Raw genomic sequence first — 14,866 nt, 5'->3', positions numbered from 1 at the left:
CACATTGTGTCCATCACATTTGAAGTCTGTAGTGAAATAGAAAATAATTTTTTCCAGACATTTCAGGTTCCTGCTGTATTTTGCACAGTGTAAAGGACGCATCAAGGAACCCAACAACTATTTACATACAGCTCGCATAGATGTGATGGTTCAGTTAAGCACCATAGCTGCAGGAAGGTGCTGAGAAGCCCCTTAGCCAGGGCTATCTGACCATGAGCAGCAGCACATCTGCAGCATCTGCTCTCAAGGAGAAATATGGGGAGGAGAACATGGCCGTGGCCAAAATCTGCCACCCTGGTGGCCTTCACTTCTATGCGTGCAGAGCACAGGCAGAGACCTGGGTCCCTCACTGATGAATCCGAGGTTTGAAAAGAAAGCTTTTGGTAAACGCAGGTCACTCGTGGGAAATAAAAGGATGTTTCAAGCACAGGGTGGACCAGAAGGATCGTACTTATTGGGCGGTTATCAGGCTTCTCCACAGAAGTTGCTGTTGTTCGGCTTGTCTGTGGCTGCTGTGAATATGTAGTGAGAGATGGATATAGGATAAAATGTATATAGCCATGGGCAACTGTATGCATGGGGTAGTTTATCTGATTTAAGCAGTGCTCCCCTGGGGAGGAGTTCATGCCAGCTGCTGGGTATTTAAAGATCTGTGATGAGGAGCATAGGTTGCTGTAGGAATGAGGATTTTCAGCCCAATGTATCCCTCCCTGTACAAAATCCACCTGAGCAACAGCATGTTTTGGAAATCCTTCCCTTGTTGCAAATGAAGGAAAAGGCTTGTTTTGTACTGGGAATGTATTTAGGAAGTTTGCCACCAGTAGGGTTGACCATCTAGAAGACTGACATGGTGTGAACTAAATACATCAGAATGGGTGGTATTTGTAATATGAGCTTACAGTAAGAATTTCAGCTGCTGAAATGGTGAGCATCAAACCTCACCGTTTCCTCTGTGTGTATTATATATCCAAATATGTTTTTCTTTGCCTACATTTGTATATCTCTCACTTCACAGGGTAGTGCTGTCTCATCCTGTTCTGCTCGCCCTTTCTGCAGCGATCCACAAAGAAATTGCATCACTTAATATTTCCAGAAACTTCCAGAGAAAAAAAGAATTTGATGAATTTTAGGGATTCCATACTAAGCTTTATAAATGGAAATACCTGGACAGAAGCAGTGCATCAAAGCAGCCAGCCTCGTTTCATAGCTCTGCTCCTGTAAAAAACTTAACATTGCTTTCTACATGCCCATTCTCCTGCAGCAGGTATAAGAGTTAAAACTGGAGCGGTGCCTGTCTTAAACACCACTTTTAATATTCCCTTTTCTCTGTTTGAATGGCGGAACTGTAATCTGGGATAAATCTTCTGCAGAAGAGATTGTTCACGACTCCATTTGGGTGTGCTCCCCAACCCCTGGCTGCACGCTGGGTCCGCTGGTGCTGGCATGGCCAGAGTGCACCATGGAGCTTTCAGGTCACGCCTGATCCTGCCAAGATGCCTAAGAAGCTTGTGCTATGATATATGTTGTGAAGCACGGGCCCCGAAATAAGAAAAACAATTAACCATGTGCTCAGATGCACAAAAATTTTGAAATTAACTAAGGATTCCTGGGGCAAGGCCAATGCATCTCATACTTTGAAACCACTGCAGGCACCTTTGTCCCGGGCAAGAAAAAAGTGCAGAAACTGCTGTTAAATCTGTGAATCCCTGACATGTTATTTCCACAGTCCTCTGAGGGAGAAATCAGATCGCCAGGCTGACAAACACATTTTGCCATCTTGCTTTTCTTGCCTCAGCATCCCACAGTGCCTGGCCCACACCTTGCCAAGCCGCTGCTCATCCCTCCGTGCCAGCGTGCAGCTGGGACACTGACTTCAAAGGAGCACACTGAAGTGCATTCCTGAGTCAGAGACAACGTTTGCATGTCTTTGGTATCATACTTGGCAGGAGAAATAACAACTCTGTTTTGCAGCAACTTTCCTGACTTGCAGAATTCTTTTTATTCCGGGCTAAAATAAAAACAAAGTGATTTTTTTTTTAAAGCAGTGCCACAAAGCTATCTGGGTTGCTTTGGATCAAAGGCACCAGATCTGCTCTATGTAGAAGAGAGCTCATCCTGAGCCCACCAAAATGGTACCATCTGTAGTCCCTGTAAGATATTTCAGCTCCCGTGAAACACTAGTTCCACTGGAACACACTGATAAAGTGTTTCCAGTTATCTCATGTTGATAACAGTTTCTTCACTGGGATTTTGTATCATGATGAAGTGAAGCATGTGGTTAATTACGGTCTAAATGGGCAGATTTTCTAAAGGGCCACTTCTTGACATCCTCTGAGCCTTGCTCAGCAGCCCATTGCTTTGCTTCTGTCTCTGCTTGTTTTGTAACTTCCTTGGGGAGTGGAGCTTGTTTGCTCAGTGGTTTATTATGTGCATGGAAAATTGCCATGAAAGCCACTCGCACATGCTGCAAATGTGACTGACAGTGCATTATTTAATTGCCTAGTGAATTGGCCAGCACCACAGCAGAAGTGCTCTTTTCCATCTACACGCATCACTTCTTCAGGTGGGAAATTCAAAAAATGTTCTGTGCTGTATATATGGGAATGATGCACTGCGCATTTGCCAGCTTCCTTGTTAGGGCTGTTTTCCATTATTGGATGATACAGTAAGTGCCCAGAAATAAAGGGGAAGATTTGTGATTCGTGCCTACCATCAGGTGCCCATTTGACAAGCCACTCTCAGCATGGGAAAACCATAACTGCTTTCCACAGCCATGGATCAGTGCCATCCTGGCACTGCTCCTCACTGAAACCCATCTGAGCTGCAGTGCATGCACAGAGCTGGAGCAGGAACTGCCTTTACTGGGATTGCACTTTTGCACAGAAGGCTCTTCTCCCCTTGCTGGACCCCTAAAGATACCATGGGATAGGTAGAGAATGATTTTTGAGACAGCTGCAGAAAAAGATGGAGGCAGTGATCCACACAAAGCTGCTTTGGGAATGCATCGGGGGGGGGATCAGAAATGCACAGCTGGGGCTGAGCCGCATGACTGCAGGCTTCCTGCAAGCACCACATTCCCCCAGCCTGGATCTCAGCAGTGTTAGTTCTTGTAGTGAGGGGCCCAACACTGTACACGAGGTGCTGCCTCACCAGGGCTGTGTACAGAGGTATCATCATTGCCCTGCATCTGCTGGCAACACTATTTCTGATACAAGCCAGGATGCCATTGTCCTTCTTGGCCACCTGGGCACATTGCTGGCTCATGTTCAGTTGAGCATCAGCCAACACCCCCAGGTCCATTTCCTCTACACAGTCTTCCAGCCACTCTGCCCCAAGCCTGTAGTGTTGCCTGGGGTTGTTGTGGCCAAAGTGCAGGATCTGGCACTTGGTGTTGTTGAACCTCATCCCATTGGCTTCAGCCCAGAGATTCAGCCTGGATCTCAGCAGTGTTAGTCAGCCCGTGCACAGCATCATGCTTTGGTACCCGGCCTGAGGTGTGTCAGCAATGTGCTCCATTGCCATGATTCTGTGGTTGCTGGAAGAGGAAAAAAGGGCACTTTGTTCTTGACTTCATCCACTGATGGAGACATCACAATCCAGTAATCTCCCATCACCTTGCTGACGTGTGCAGCAGTGGAAAGGGCTTTCTGAACTGTCACCTTCATTCCCTGCCTATGCAGGTTCCACATGGAGGGAGGCATCTGTGCATTGTTTAGATTGCACTTATGCTCCAGTCTTGTTCTCCTGATCATTATTTATCTCATATTTCACTTTTCTTCCCATACCACTGCTGCCTAATTTATATAAGAGTTAATCAGTCTCTAGTTCGTAAACTCCACCTCTTCTCTTGTGAGATTATTTACAGAGAGATATTTGAGGACTGTAATGTTCATCCACAATTTGTATTCATATGGAAGAAGCCAAACTCTCATTAAAAATCTTGATTAATTCATTTGAGAGGACTTGAGCTCTAAAAGAGAATGAAAAAAAAGCACAGCTCTGAACACTTCTGACAGGAGAGCTGAGAGGAGCTATGGAAGAAGTGGGTAAGGGCATCTTAGCACAGGCTGTCCTCAGCTCCTCTGGAACAAGGTGAGGCTGTGGTGGTTTTGGACATTACTTCTGCTTTTTCTTTCAGTTGTAAACACAATGCAATTTTGGACAGCAGGCTATCAAATAGACTTTCAGTGTCATGGTGTAAGTATGCTCTGCAAACTTCATACTGTCTAGGAGCTGACTCAGCACGCTCTAAAGCTGGTGCGAGACCTCCTAAAGAAACTGAGTTTTGGAGAGGGAGCTTCAGTTGGATACACAGACAAGAAGCACAGAGACCATGAGAGAAAGCTCATATATTTGACAGCAGTGATTGCATTCAAAGAATGTTATGGGCATGCTTTCCTTTTTGCAGAAGGATACTCAGAAACAAGGAAGTGATCCTGTCCTTTTGGGATGGCCCCTGAACGGTGTTGGCCTTTTGATCACGTCCCTGACGCTGCAGGTTTGAGAGTCAGACATACACTGGCTTAGTGGATATGGGAGTACCTGCTACTGTGCTAAATTTGAATCATAGAATCATAGAATCACCGGGGCTGAGAAAGACCTACAAGATCATCCAGTCCAACCATTCACCTACCAGTATTTCCCACCAAAGCATGTCCTTCATACAACAGCTAAACGTTTCTTGAACACCTCCAGGGTCGGTGACTCCACCACCTCCCTGGGCAGCTCATTCCAGCTCCTGACCACTCTCTCGGAAAAGAAGTATTTCTTAATGTCCAATCTGAATCTCCCCTGGCACAACTTGAGGCCATTCCCTCTATTCCATACCACTAGTTACATGGAGAAGAGGCCGATCCCCACCTCACCGCAACCTCCCTTCAGGTCATTGTAGGGAGCGATGAGGTCATCCCTGAGCCTCCTCTTCTCCAGATGAAACAATCCCAGCTCCCTCAGCCGTTTCTCATAAGGCCTCTGCTCCAGACCTCACACCAGCTTCGTTGCCCTTCTCTGGACATGCTCCAGGGCCTTGATCTCTTTCTTGTAGTGGGGGTCCCAAAGCTGAACACATTACTCGAGGTCTGGCATCACCAGTGCTGAGTACAGAGGGATGATCACTTCCCTGCTCGTGCTGGCAACACTATTTCTGATACAAGCCGGGATGCCATTGGCCTTCTTGGCCACACACTGCTGGCTCATGTTCAGCTGAGCATCAACCAATACCCCCAGGTCCATTTCCTCTACACAGTCTTCCAGCCACTCTGCCCCAAGCCTGGGGTTGTTGTGACCAAAGTGCAGGACCCAGGACTTGGTCTTGTTGAAGCTCCCACCATGTTTCCATAATGGCAACTAGGTCACAGTTTGCCTAACACAGTGGCTTCCAGCTTGTCCTGTTTGTTGTCCGTGCTGCCTGTGTTGGTGTAGATGCACTTCATCTGAGCCCCTTGCCTCACCCCCAGTCCCATCATCGTTCCCCTAGGCTCACCTCACCCACCAGCAGACATCAGGCCAGGTGCTGAGTAAACCAGCCCATGTTCAAAAAACCCAAAATTCTTACAATTGCATCAGCCTCTCGGCCGTGTGTTTATGAGATAGCTTTTCCTGCTGCTCTCAGTATCCTTCCCTGTCACGGAAAGGATAGAGGAAAAAATGACCTGTATGCCCACTCTGTCCACTAACTGTGCCAGCCCCCTGAAATCCTTTTTGATAATCCTTGGGCTTCTCTTAACAGCTTCATTGCTGCTAGCCTGGAATCACAGTATTTCCAGAATCAGATGGTTGTTTCTTTAAAATAGAAGCCTGAAAGTGAGCTACTCAAACTGTGACTGAAAGTGAGCTACTCGTACCCCACTGAACCAAGCTGACACTACAATAATTATATTTGACTCACACTCCAGGTGTAACTCCTGATTTTAGTGTTGTAGACTAAAATGAAATGCATTGATGAGGCCGCACCTCGAGTGCTGCGCTCAGTGCTGGGCCCTCACTGCAAGAAAGGCACTGAGGCCCTGGAGCGTGTCCAGAGAAGGGCAGCGGAGCTGTGAGGGCTCTGGAGCACAAGTGTGATGGGGAGCGGCTGAGGGAGCTGGGGGTGTTCAGTGTGGAGAAGAGGAGGCTCAGGGGAGACCTCATCGCTCTCTGCAATGCCCTGAAAGGAGGCTGTGTGAGGTGGGGTCGGCCTCTTCCCCTGGGTAACAGCAAATAGGATGAGAGGCAATGTCTTCAAGTTGTGCCAGGGGAAGTTCGGATTGGATATTAGGAAACATTTATTCTCTGAAAGAGGGATGAGGCTCTGGCACAGGCTGCCCAGGGAGGTGGTGGAGTCACCATCCCTGGAATTGTTCAAGAACTGTGTAGATAGGGCGCTGAAAGACATGATTAATAGTCTTGGGCGATGGGTTGATGGTTGAACTAGGTGATCCTAGAGGTCTTTTCCATCTTAATGATTCTGTGATTCTATTAAAAAAAAAATCGTGGGTGAATTCAAAGAAACTAGAGTAAGGGCCCTTCTCAGCTTTCAGAACTTATCTCTGTGTTTATCTTCCCTTCTGCATAAATCAGCTCTGGCTTGCAGAGCTGTGCTGGATGAGGAATGTCCCTGCACAGTGTGTTTATTTAATGTGGCAAAGAACTCTGCACCTCCTTGTATTAATCTGTTCATCATTTAGCGTCCTACCTCTTCTCTCACCTCTCTGGCAGCACACAAGTGCATGCTGGGAAGGAAGGTGAAATTTCTATTTCTCCCAGAGAAATAATCTGCCTTGGCACTGCAGGGAAATCTGCAACCCAGGGTTTCAAACTATATGGGTAATGCTGCCTGCTTCCAATAGCAAAAATATTTTTAGATGTCAAGTCTATTTGAAACAACTCACATGAGAGAACCTCCAGTTTGTCAGGATTTGCTTTCAGGAGAAGTGAGGTTTGAGAGTGCCTAGATGTCACCCTCTGGAAAAGGTCCCGGAAAGGCTCTGGGAAAAGTCTCTGGGACAAACTAGATTCAATTTGCAGGAACTGGAAGAAGATAGAGAGGTCTGTACATAGCAAAGCTTAAAAGCTACAGCCTCAGTTCAACCATAAGTGGTGCTCTTAGCTCTGCTTAGCCCAGCCTCGCACTCCCTGCTCTCTCCTGTCAGTGGGGCAGCCACATTGTGGCACTGTAAGGATGTGCTCCGCAAACAGGCTGAACAAGAAGGAGAGGAAAAGTCCTTTGTGGTAGATATGGTAACACAGGGCTGCCTTCCTTGCAGAGCTACTGTGCAAGAGCAGGAGGAACATGCATCAGATTCCTAAACCTTGCACAAGGAGCATTTAAACTAAGGTGGTGCAATCTGCAGCTGATGTGAAGAACTGGGTGACTGCATTCAGGTTCCTCCTTGACATTTATCCAGCCACTGATTTTCCACTTTCCTTAGAGTGTAGGAAGAGTCAGTAACAACTTTGCACATCATTTCAGTGAAAATCGTGGGGAGAATTTAGCTCATTTTAGGCAGTAGCCCCAGATGACATTTCACAGTATGTTGCAGCATTCTGAAAGCTTTTAAATAAATACAGAAATTGACCTGATTCTGTCTCACACACAGATTGGTAGTCTGTAAATTCTGGTATATTTATTCATTTATTTGCCCCCTTTGAGGGTAGATTTTTATCAAGCTCTTCAAGACCAGTAACTGGCATAAAGATAACTATGGAGAAATGATTCCGTGCTTTTTGGCTAATATTTCAGGCAAGTTCAATATGTCAGGGTCATCTTCCTCTCTGTTTAGGCATTTAGGCAGCTGAAGGGTACAACTTCCTTGCGTTACAGAAGAGGGCAGTGATGTTTCATTTTTAAAAACAAGAATCAACAGCTGACAAAGCCTTCCGCTCTACTTAATGCAGAAATAGATACAAACACCATATCCAAGGTCTGCTCATGCAGTCTTGCTTCCTCACCTTGCATCGTGCTTCCTATTTGTTGTTTAATTTTCTTCATGAAAAAAAGTTCCATCTTGGAGGAAGCATTAACAGCACTTCTTCCTGCTGCCTGAGACCTCATTGGCTGAAAGGGCAAATTCCCAGCAAGATATGAACCTTGACATAAAAGTGCTAACTACCTGTTATCTGTTAGTTTCACCGTGCAGTTTGTTTGGCCTTGGGCCTTCTGACATCACTGCCTGTAATAACATTGCAGGATTCTCACTCATAATGGTCTGCTTAGTGCAGTTTGGGGGAAAATAAAATAAAATGAGGGCTCATTACAGAAAATGAGCATATGTATGTACGAGAGAGGTTTCCATTCTAAGTACACCTTGCATAGTCAAGACATCAAATACCAGCTTGTGTGATTTTAAGTCAGCTCACACATGCAAATGAATGACGAGGCAGAGTTTCATTATAAACTTTCATGCTAGATTCTTCCAGGGCTTTTGCTTCACAGAGCACATGGGATGGGCAGTACTGCTGAGTGGTTTCTCTAACGAGGATTTTCTCTTTGCTGTTTGCTCTACCTCACTTAAACTAATAGCAGCATATGTTGCACCATGAGGGGTGATATTCAGGAAGGATGCCAGCATCTAACGTTCACACTATGTATTTTCTCCTCTGGCTTACCTACTCATACCAATCCACAAAGCTGCCTCCAGACCCAAGTCCCCACCTCATGCATCTGAGCATGTTCTTTTTGCATCTCTTCCCCAGATTCTTCTTATCCCTTTCAACGGTGTAGGCTTTCTTGCACCAGTCCAGCTGGACCAGGCTCTGAGCAACCTGATCTAGCTGTGGGTGTTCCTGTTCATTGCAGGGGAGTTGGACTAGATGGCCTTTAAAGGTCCCTTCCAATTCTGAGGACTCTATGATTCCATGATTCTACGAGCTGTTTCAGCTTCTCTGTGCATTTATTACTAGCAGTGCCTGATGAGACTCAAAGGTGAAGCACGTTTTGTAGGAGCAAGGTAGTTCATTTTAATTGTTGTTCTTTAGAGGTTGTATCTTGCTTTCCTCTTGCAGATGGCGTGGTCTTTATGCTCCACTTCCAGGCTTTCCCAATGCTTTTTCACATGCAGGAAACCACTGGAAGTACCCACCAGCCCTACCATACTGTACACTTCAGACTTCTCTTTGAGAAAGAGAAACTGGCAACAGTTAAATACCTGGTGATACAGACACTCAGTTTCTGTATCTAGATACAGTAATGGCATGAAATGAGGGTCAAGGTCCTCCTAGAGTTAGGGCCTCCTAGGGGACCAGGGGCCATACACTGATCTGAAAATCTATTGGTCTCAAAAGAAAATGCAACAGATCACGGCTCTAGTAGCTACTGGAGCTGAAACATCTATTATCTATGGTAATTCATCATGATTTCTGGGCATGCATGCTGTTATAGGAGGGTTTGGAGGGAAAATGATTCCAGTAACCCAAACTTGGTTGAAATTAGGTGTTGGGCATCTACTGCTGCCCTACCCTCCCCTCCTCACACACACACACCAGTACTATACAGTTTCTATAGACCTAATTCAGGAATATATATTGGGTATGGATGTACTACGGGGACCGAGTCTCCAAACTAATATTGGAGAGTTCAAGTAATGGATTAGAAGCATTAGCGTCTGGGCAGTGCAGTTGATTTTGCAGGGACATGTGAAGCATGAGCCCATTCGGTTACGCCAGCTGCACCAGGTCACTAATATGAAGCAACATCAACTCCCAGGGGGAAAAGAAGAAATTATGAAAACTATACAGGAATTAGAGACAGTGGGAATTATATGACCGCCACATAGCCCATACAACTATGGCCAGTCCAGAAATCAGATGGAACATTGCACATGACTGTAGATTACAGGGAATTAAATAGAGTAACCCTGCCAATTCATGTCGCAGTACTCAATATTGCCACCTTTCTGGACACACTGTGTTGGAGACCTACCATTGTGTCCTGGATCTGCCCTATGCATTCCTTAGCATCCCAATTGCTGACGAATCACAGGACCAATTTGCCTTTACCTGGGAAGGTAGGCAATGGACCTTTCTGGTCCTACCACGAGGGTACATGCATTTTCCAACCTTTTGCCACAATTTGGTGGTGCATGATTTGGCTGAATGGGATAAACCTAATGATGTAAAACTGTATCATTATATTGAGGATTTGATGTTAACCTCAGCCTCTTTGGAAGTGCTGGAGAAAGCAATAGACTCATTGTCAGCTTACCTGCAGGAGAAAGGATGGGTTTTCAACCCACAGAAAGTTCAAGGGCCTGGACTGTCAGTAACATTTTTGGGAGTGATTTGGCCAGGTATGACTGAAGTCTTACCCAATGCTATTATTGATAAAATTCAAGCATTTCCAGTACCAACCACAGTGAAACCATTACAGGAATTTCTAGACATATTTGAACACTGGAGAACTTTCATATCCCACCTCATGCAGATCTTAAGACCTCTTGTATTGATTAACTAAGAAAGGCCAGTTGTGAGGCTGGGAACAAGCAGAACAAGATGCTTTTCAACAGGCAATGTTAGCCATTAAACAAGCAGGGGTGCTTAGCAATATTTGATCCCACTCTCCTTGCCAAACTGGATGTACATGTGAGTCAGGGAGGATTCAGCTGCTCACTGTGGCAGTGAGTAAGAAAGAGAGTGCTAATCAAGCTTCGTTAAGGAGTCCCTCTATGTGAGGAGTATCAGTGTACTTAAGATCTAAGGGAGAAATTCAGTACCTGAGTGCTTCCAGGTTGACATGCATTACAAACTGTATGAAATAATACTGATTGTGGTTTGATATTTTTCAAACATACGCTAAAAACTTTTATTCCAAATAAGCAGATGGTGCATAGCTCCTAGCAAACACTTTCCAGATCTACTTCTACTTCTTGAACAAACTAGAAGGCAATGGTTCAAAAAGGTCACACCTGTGCTCACACAGAGCTTCTGAAAATTGACTTAAATAATCACTCCTGTCCCTAAGAATAAGCAGGGCTATTAATTGATCTGAACTGCAAATATCGTATGGTCTTGGTCCAGCATGGGGAGCAAGATGAATCCTGTGGGAAGTGAAAGGCTTTGTTAAGGATTCAGAGAGGAGGACATGAAGGTCTGTCCTCTTGCTACACGAATAAGATATTTGACCAAGTTATCTGTGGTGGGATTCTAATCCTTATGAGGTCTCTCTGCAACTGAGAGGAGGGATGTCCATTTTACAAGTCTATTTCTCTCTTTCCGCTAGAGTCCACTTTGCCCAAATTTGCCCACCCAGTCAGACCATGGCCTTCAGTTAAGTTCCTGGAGTTAAAACATTCAAGCTGAACTGTCCTCTACCAAGTAGCAACAAGAATTGTCAGCATGTGGCAGCAGCTTCGAAGTCTGCTGTAAAAATTAATAGCTAATCAAATGCCCCATGAGTTAGCAATGTTTCTCTGAATTACACAACTTGAAGTTAAATGCATAAAGCAGCATTTTTTGTTTAACTCAACACTAACAAGTCTGTAGATGCAAGCTGGGAAAGAATAGTAAATATTAATGTTTTGATTCCTGATGGTTAAGAAATAATGCTGGAAGCTGCTGCGGAGCTTCAGGTGGTGGTGTTGAAAGATGATGTCAATGTAGTTGATATCTGCTTTGATAGATCGAGCAGTTTGTATCTCTTTTACACCAGGGTAGCAGTATTTGTGGATGGTCTGCTTTCCTGTGGTTGTTTTAGTTAACCAAAACAACAGCAGGAAACAGAGTAATTGACTGACAATACAGATAGTGGTAATGACAAATGAGGAACAATTCCAAAGGCATGTGCTAGCTGTATTGGTAATGGGTAGCTAGTAGATCTTGTTTTATCTAGAAGTATGTGGAAATCTGAGTACCTTTAAATGCATGTGGTAGACAGCTCAGCCTATGCCCTGCAGAAGGCCAGAGCGACAAGTAGCTGCTATTTCTTCAAGTTTTCCAAGGCTCCAGAAGGACTTAGGCATCCATTAATCAAAGATCTATTTCACAAATGTCTGAAATGGGAACTGAAAACACAGTAGGAAGCAACTTCTGAAAACAGGCAAGAAGTAATAGCATGACTTTAGGATTAGAAATGTTCACAGTATTTCCGTAGTGCTGGCTGCTGTGCTCTTCAGTATATCACTCTTGACATGTCTGATGAGTATATTAAAGAACAGTTAGGGTTTTTCTGAGAAGAAGGAATGCTGGTATATTTTAGGGGCACTCTGAAGGGCCAAGCTCTGTGAGCAACTTATGTTTGGGCTGTGGTTCTTCACCAGATCTCACAAGAAAAGAGTGAGTCTTCACTGAGGCATCTTCAGGTCAAAGAGCTCCATGTTTAAGTTCTGCTTGAGCTCAAGAAGGATTGAGCTCACCAGGTATTTACTGGAAATAAACATCTGCCTGCTATAACTCTAGTGGATGGGGAAAACAGGCAGTGTAGTGTTAAAGTAAAGGTACTTGCAGTCAAGTGCCAGCGAAAGCATTTGCAAAAGTGATGGTATGTCCCTTCTGTCAAAAAAAAAAATCTTGTGTGTGTTTTCAAAACTGCACTGATGTGTTTATCCATCCATTCTACTTTTAAGAAGTCTGCTAAACAAGTTCCCTCCTTCCTTCGTAGTGTTCCTTGTTAATAAAACATTGATGCTTTAATCCCTGCAGCACATACAAAGTTCAGAAGTCTTAACACAAAAAGCATTTGTTTTGTTTTTTGAATGGGGTAATGATTTTTACAGGTTAGTTTTATGAAGACAGGTTGAACTCCCTGTAACTCCAGATGAAGCACTTACATCAATTTTACAAGAGCTGTTCTTATTAATCTGCCTACTGATGGTATCTGTGAAACCCCAGTAAGTAAAGGAAACCATGTCAGGAGAAAACTGAATGCATCTGAGATGCTCATAATATAATTGCACTGAATTTCTGTTCTAGCAGTAAATTACACAAGCATTTAGCTTCCCCATGATATTCCCCACGTGAATTTTACTGCTGTTGGCAATACACACTCCGTTCTTTCCTCACATTCCATGCCAAGTGCTTGGAAACACTTTCAGTTACCTAGCTTCAGCTCTTTGGCGTGCTTTATTTGGAATAAATAAACTGCAGTCTCATTTATACCCATGTGACCCACATAGCTTGCAGGGGAATATGGATTTAACTGAGAGCACAGCTTCACCTTGTGATCTTCAATATCATATTCCTAGACAGACACCTAAGTTATAACTACGGCTCTACAGGACCAGCAGGCCTGGAAGCCATGTTGTATTAAGCAGACTTTGTGCAGACCTCTCAGGGACTTGTCCTTCCTTTATTTCTCCTGCAAGCTGTTGGGTTTGGAGTAGATAGCTTTCTTTTTTTCCCTCTGCATTTTAAAACCAAGGCAAGACCTCCTGAAATCTGAGTTAAATGGAGGCACGTAGGAAAAAAGAGAATGTTAGGAAAGAAGCTGTGGCAGGTACCATTCCTTCTTATGTGAGTGTTAGTCAAGCTCATTGCACCACAGCAATAGTGACTATTTAAATAAGAGAAACTGCAATGGTTGGCCTTAGTCTATACACTAAAATGCATGTAATCTCTAGGTTAATTCTTGCCTCTCTTTTCCACATACTTTCTGAACCATGTAGAAGTGATGTCTGTAAGGAAAGTTCCTGTAATACTGGGGAGAGGCAGGAGAATTCTGCATTTTGGTTTTGATGCATTGCTGATTAATGAATTGCATCTGCTAGGGAAAATAACAAATTTTTTTCATAATCTGTCAGTGTAACATGTTATGTAATAACATAATGTTAAAAAAAAAAACTGGTATCCTGGTCTATTCAGCACATAGCTTTGTAGTGCTGTTACTTGGAGGGCTCCATGGCCATGTCCACTCCACTCTAGCAGTGCGGAGGCAGAAGGCACAAAGATCTCAGCTCCAGCGAAGCTGGATTAGCTGGATTTTACTGTAGTCCTACTATTTAATAATCTATGAATGCATCTGTTTGTAATATGGCAGACGAGGTGTTAGCCTTGCATGATGGGTGTTTCTGCTTATTGCTTATCTACTAGATTAGGCAGTAGCTATAATGCCTTGACAGTCTCTGATTCACTGCTGAAGCTGGCTCTTCATGCTGTTCATTGATTTTGATGCGACTTTAACCATAGCTCGTAAACAAATTCTTCAAATGCAGGGGGGGATTTCTGAGGCATCTGATTCCTCTTTTACTTAGTACATTAATGTTTCAGAGGCTCAGCTATAGTGGTTTGGGTCTGTATGAAAGATACCGCATAAGGACGGGACATAATGATGTTAGTTTTACACTCCAACATGGTTCCCTCCCCTCCCCTCTGGGATTTTGATTTCTGGATGAGTTGTTGCCTTTGTTTTGTGATTTTGGTTTGGGGAACTCCTATTTCAGCTGTTTATCTTCTCCCCAGAGCTTCAGAGGAAGGTTATCTCAAACATCTCATGAAATGTGAGAATTCTTTTCCTGTTGCTGGACTCTCCTGGAACGCTATTACAGTCTCTAGCCATTGCTTTGCTGCACACCAGTAATTCAGTCCTTACTTCAGTAATAACACTGGATGAGGAGCTTGCCTTTTTATTGTTGTTTATGGTTCAGGCTTATGAGAAAGAAGTGATTTTTCTGGCCACTGGGAGTTTTAAATTTGGTTAAAGGAGAACAGAAATTCTGCCTCTGATTCTTCTACTGCTGCTCAAACCAGCTCCAACACAGGCTGCTAAGAGTATGATGCTCAATTTATCCCCTTGTTCTCTTGCAGCAAATGCACAAATGAGAGCTTTGCATCAGCGTGCGGCATCTAGGTGTCAATTAAAGCATGTGTTAAGAGAAGCTTTAATCATCATCATGTATGGTGCAGTGTTTTGTGTAGCTGTGAGGTGCATGCCTAACCTGCAGACTGTAAAATTCAGCAA

The sequence above is a fragment of the Numida meleagris genome, chromosome 3 (assembly GCF_002078875.1).
Source record: "Numida meleagris isolate 19003 breed g44 Domestic line chromosome 3, NumMel1.0, whole genome shotgun sequence".
Taxonomy (NCBI): domain Eukaryota; kingdom Metazoa; phylum Chordata; class Aves; order Galliformes; family Numididae; genus Numida; species Numida meleagris.
The sequence above is the reverse complement of the archived record's forward strand: the minus strand, read 5'-3'. Positions refer to the sequence as shown.